This window comes from Neoarius graeffei, chromosome 3, assembly GCF_027579695.1.
Source record: "Neoarius graeffei isolate fNeoGra1 chromosome 3, fNeoGra1.pri, whole genome shotgun sequence".
Classification (NCBI taxonomy): Eukaryota; Metazoa; Chordata; class Actinopteri; order Siluriformes; family Ariidae; genus Neoarius; species Neoarius graeffei.
In genome coordinates, this window is record NC_083571.1 from 56,753,054 (window position 1) to 56,759,053 (window position 6,000).

Genomic DNA, 6,000 nt, shown 5'->3' on the forward strand with positions numbered 1-6,000 from the left:
GACAGAATCAAGTTCAACTCAGATATGTCTTTAGTTTTGTTTTGTTTTGTTTTGCAAGCTCCACCCCCACTCTCTAAGTCTGGAGTTATGTTTGAGCTCTGACAACATGTGCAATTTGAGTATTAAATCCACACTATGTGTGCTTAACTCAACTATAAATGATTGCTGTGTTATTTTTTTATGCTCAAAGTGGCACACTTCAGGTTACAACCTACTTAATCCAAGGTTAAAACTCCTCAATTGCGATCAGCTAAACCACAGAAAGCTCAGCACCAAATTTTATAGTCTTCACACCTGCCCTTTCACAATCCCCCAAATCCCTGAGGCAATATGCCTGTCTTTAAACACAGACAATCCCTGTGTGTCTTACAGGATCACTTCATGAACAACAAATCCCCAACAAGTTATCATTTTATCTCAGCTGATTTAAAACCTTAATAACCAATGTATGGACAACAAATCCTCCAAAACCCCATTCAGCTCATGTCAAGGCTTTTTAGTTATCAAAAGAGCTCTAAAATCCCAAGGTTTCCCATGTACATGTCACTGGAGTGCAAATAATAAATAAGGTTGACATGAGGTTTAATGTTATTTATTGTGCTATAACATTGAAGATTAAAGAAAAAAACCACACCGTATCATGTACAAGACAATGGCGAGTTTCTCAAAAGCATCATAGAACAAAGATCATCATTAAATGGTAAAATGACCAGCACAATGAACACTCTCTCTCCTAGTTAAGATGCTCTTAGCATGAAGAGGCTTTTGGGAAACCCACCACAAATCAGTGTCTTCCTTCTGTAAATCATACGTCACTGGACTAGCAAGTGCAGGTTGGTTTTGTTTCAAGATTTGCTCCTAAGGGTTTCGAAAACTCACTCAAATGAAGCAACTGAATAAATTTTGCAGGAAAAACAACAACAAACCATATGTTCCTATCAGCAAACTAGAAACCTAATAATCTCTTACTTCAGAGTACAGAAATACATCATTGTGTACTCTAGGGACAATGCTAATTATTATTTCACAGTGCTGAATTCTTGAATCTGATTGGTCAGAAGGTGGACAGCAGTGCATTGCCTTGCATTCCCGAGTCCCAAAATCATTTCAATGGTCATGGATTTCACAATGTCACCATCAACTTGTGTTGTGTTTACAGCCACAAAGGCCATTTTCTTTTACTTGTCAATCTGAAAGAATTTGAATTGAAAGAGTTGTTTATCACAATAATCTTCAGCCAGTCATGACCTGTTGATGTAAGGCATGAAAAGCATGATAAAAAAAAGGGTTTCCAATGGTGCAAAACATTAAACAGGACCGGAGACAAGACATATGACCATTCAGATTTAAGGGATGAGGGGAAAAATGTGTTTCATTTTACTTACCGTGTGACAATTTTGTGTAGAATCTGACTTCGTGGAATCACTTGCTCTAAAATTATTTGAGAATTGGAATATACACTCACCGGCCACTTGAATAGGAACTTGCTCTTGAGTCTAAGATTCCTGTTCTTGGCTGCAGGAGTGGAACCCAATGTGGTCTTCTGCTGTCGCATGCTGAGATGCTTTTCTTCTCACCATGGTTGTAAAGAGTTGCTATGAGTTGCTATATCCTTCCTGGCAAAAAAGCTCAAACCAATCTGGCCATTTTCCTCTGATTTCTCTTATCAACAAGGCATTTGTTTCTACCCACAGAACTGTTGCTTACTCAGTGTTTTTTTTGTTTGTTTTTCGTACCATTCTGTGTAAACTCTAGAGACTGTTGTGTGTGAAAACCCCAGGAGATCAGTAGTTTCTGAAATACTCAAACCAGTCCATCTGGCACCAACACCCATGCCACAGTGAAAGTTACACTTTGAGATCACAATTTTTCCCGTTCGGATGTTCGAAGTGAACATTGACTGAAGCTCTTGATTTGCATCTGCATGATTTTATGCATTGTGCTGCTGTCAAGGGATTGGCTGATTAGAGAACTGCAGAAAACAGCAGGTGGATGGGTGTTCCTAATAAAGTGTCTGGTGAGTACATAATAGTGTTGTGACCCTGAGAAAACAGACATGAGCCTGTCATTTCAATGTCATGTTGTAAGATAACAACTATGACAGCTACAGTCCGATAAACCTTTACATTGACCTTTATATTGTCATAAAGATGGCTTTCATCAATCAAAAGCCTTATGACCTTATAACAAACTTAAAACAGTGTCCTGGCACTGAATAAAACCATTTTTGCATTTTCTTCTCAAGGATTGTTCCTTATGTCATTTCAGGAAGCTTTTTGCTTCATTATCACTTCTGGCTTGCTCATTAGAGCTCTAGATTTCTGTGCAGCTGCTTTGTGACAATGTATATTATTAAAAGCGTGACATAAATAATGCATATCGGGTAAGTGTATTGTCGGATTTCATGAGCGTGCTGGATAATTATCCACTATCCTTTCAGATTTGGCTACAAAATGGAAAAACTCCCCAAATAGTTCAGTGTATTATGAATAAATAGACAAAAGTACAGGCAAGTCTTCTAGAGGTCACTTCTGAGATGCATCCAGTATGCAGATGCATACTTAAAGGAAGACATTCATTTCATAGGGTTTCACATTCACCAATGCAAATAGTCAATATTATTATTAAAAAAAATGCAATGAAAAACCTGAATGAAAAATTCAATGAAGCCACTTGAACTCCAGGTACATGTGCACAGCATAAAGAGAGCCAGTTATACTATTATGAATGTTTCAAGAATCTTTAATCACCCCATTAATGATTTTCACAGTAGCAGAATAGAAAAGCCGAATACTGACAGCTCATGTGCTTTCCTTTGCTCCTGCACCAGCAAGGGCAGTGCAGCGATGATAGCGTCTTTTATTTCTGTCCAATGGAGTAAAAAGCAATTTCAGATGCAGCAAAAAAAGCATGCAGGCAGCCAGTGCATTAAATTTTTTCCCTAGGCATAGACAAAACAGCTCACATTTCCCTCTTTTATTACGATGTGTCACTTTTGTACTCATCTGCATCATTCCTCCATTCTTCTCCTGGTCACTTCATACCACCACACTTACTCTCTTTCTGATGCACTGTATCTCCTGTGAAAACATATAAATATATCAGTGGGTGAAGATGGGCACTTTAGCGGAACATTAGAAACCCATCAGTGGCAGGATGGGACACATGAGAGACAGGATAAGCTGGAATTACACACACACACACACACACACACACACACACACACACACACACACACACCGTCTTTGAATACTGGCTTTTCCATTTAACTGTGTATTAAATCACCTAAATATAACAATGCCTGTGGCTAAACTTGACATTTGACCTGAATCTGAGAAACTAATATATACAGTGGCATGCAAAAGTTTGGGCACCCTTACTGAAAATGTCTGTTACTGTGAATAGTTAAGTGAGCAGAAGATGACCTGATCACCAAAAGTCATAAAGGTAAAAGACGAGACATTTCTTTTTAGCGTTTTATGCAGGATTTGTGTATTATTTTTGTTTTGTACAATTGGAGAGTGAAAAAAGAAAAGGAACATCATACGAAAGTTTGGGCACCCCAATACATTTGAGTTCTCAGTAACTTTTACCAAGGTTCCAGACCTAAATTAGCTTATTGAGCTGTGGCTTGTTCAAATTCTTCATTAGGAAAGGTCAGATGATGCAGATTTCAAAGCTGTATAAATTCTCTGACTCCTCAAACTTGTCCCTAAAATCAACAGCCATGGGCTCCTCTAAGCAACTCCCTAACATTCTGAAAAATAAAATAATTGATGCTCACAAAGCAGGAGAAGGCTACAAGAACATAGCAAAGTGTTTTCAGGTAGTTGTTTCCTCAGATCATAATGTTATTAAGAAATAGCAGTTAACAGAAACAGTGGAGCTCAAGGTGAGGTCGGGAAGATGAAGAAAACTTTCTGAAAGAACTGCTCATTGGATTGCTAGAAAGGCAAATAAAAAACCCTCTTTGACTGCAAAAGACCTTCAGAAAGATTTCGCAGACCCTGGAGTGGTGGTGCACTGTTCTACTATGCAGCGACACCTGAACAAATATGACCTTCATGGGAGAGTCATCAGAAGAAAACCTTTCCTGTGTCCTAGCCACAAAATTCAGTGTCTGAAGTTTGCAAATGAACATCTAAATAAGTCTGATGCATTTTGGAAACAAGTCCTGTGGACTGATGAAATCAAAATTGAACTTTTTGGCCACAATGTACAAAGGCATGTTTGGAGAAAAAAAGGGTGCCAAATTCCAGGAAAAGAACACCTCTCCAACTCTGAAGCATGGGTGTGGATCGATCATGCTTTGGGGTTGTGTTGCAGCCAGTGGCACATAGACGTCGCCAGACCCATTTTAGGGTAGCTCCAGCCACCCTATCTTATGGCAAAGCCACCCTATATTTTGTGCCCTTTTTAAAATTATTTATATTTTTATTTTTTTTCCCAAAAAAAACAAAGGCAGTAAAGCACTGAACATGAGCCATCAAGAACACAAGTTAATCCGAACAACAGTTTCTGCTTGCTTATTTATTGTTTAATGCAATATTATTAATATCGTTATGATTCCTCCTCATTGGCTCTGTGTCAAGCGTCACGTCGAGTGGTAGGCTAGTAGGACTTAAAAAACTACGCGGGCATTCTGCAGCAGGCGCGGTGCGGGCTTCCATTGAGTTGGGTTTGCAGAGCGTCAGAATTCTATGCTTTCATTTGCAGACACACACGGTGAGATTGTAATTTGATGTCAGTGGTTTGCATTTGCTTAACTTTACCTAGGCTATATTGAGTCTTCTGTAGAATGTTTACATGATGATTTGTGAAGCACTTGCCCTCTTCAGTTTGCGCAGGAATGCATGACACCTACCGTTTTTTTTTTTCACATTTTTGTAGTTTAGCTGGTGAAGTTGCTTCAGCAAGCAATTAAATGATGAAAGCAATTTTAAAATAGAATAGAAATGGTGGGAAGTGTGTCCCCAAGGTGTGATGCTCTTGAAATAATGAATTGATTGACAGCCTTAGTATAGGTGCTCTGAAAAATGTTCGGCGCGTGCTGCGCGCGCACAATACCTTTTCTCCTCTGGGTGCTAAGCTACCCCTGTCTCTCAAACCTAGTGACGTCCCTGCAGTGGCACATTTCACTGGTCGAGGGAAGCATGGATTCGAATAAATACCAGCAAACTCTGGAAGCAAACATCACACCATCTGAGGAAACAACTACCTGAAAACACTTTGCTATGTTCTTGTAGCCTTTATTATTATACTGTCGCTTTCATTTTTGTACTTTTCACTTTCGCTTTCCTTTTTCCGGTTTTTTTTTCCGTTTTTTTCTCTTTCTTTTTTCGGAAGAACGCCGAGACCGGAAGCTTTCTTTTTTTCTCCTCCTGTGTAAAGTCCACAAGCGGAGGCCATCTGATCTGCTTTAATATCAACAGATCTTCATTTAAGGTACGTGAATCTTTTCATCATGGCACCCCTTCAGCCTGTTCAGTGTGCTGAGTGCAGGATGTTTAGTCATTCTTCCTCCATCACTAGCGATAGCTCTATTAGCTTTACTTGTGATAAGTGCAGATTAGTTACCTCTCTGACGGAGAAGATTTCAGTGCTAGAAGCGCGTGTCCAGGCTTTAGAGCAGGTTAGTGAGCGTCAGAACAGTGTAGTTTCTGTTAGGGAAAGTCTGGACGCCCTAGGTGGAGTTAGCAATCCCCCAACTCCGGCATTAGAGCCCTTACAGCGGGGCGAATGGGTGACGGCTCGGCGGCATAAGCGTAGAGCCAAAGCTACCGCTGAGGCTCGCCCACGGGAGCACCACTCCTCTCCGCGTCACGTGTCGAACAGGTTTGCTCTCCTTAGTGATGCACCCACTGAGAAACCTGAAAGAGCTCTGGTTATAGGGGACTCTATCATACGGCACGTGAAATTAGCTCAGCCTTTAGGGGCACCAGCAGCTTTAGTCAGGTGTATACCGGGAGCCAGGGCGCCGGACATAGCAGGTAATCTTAG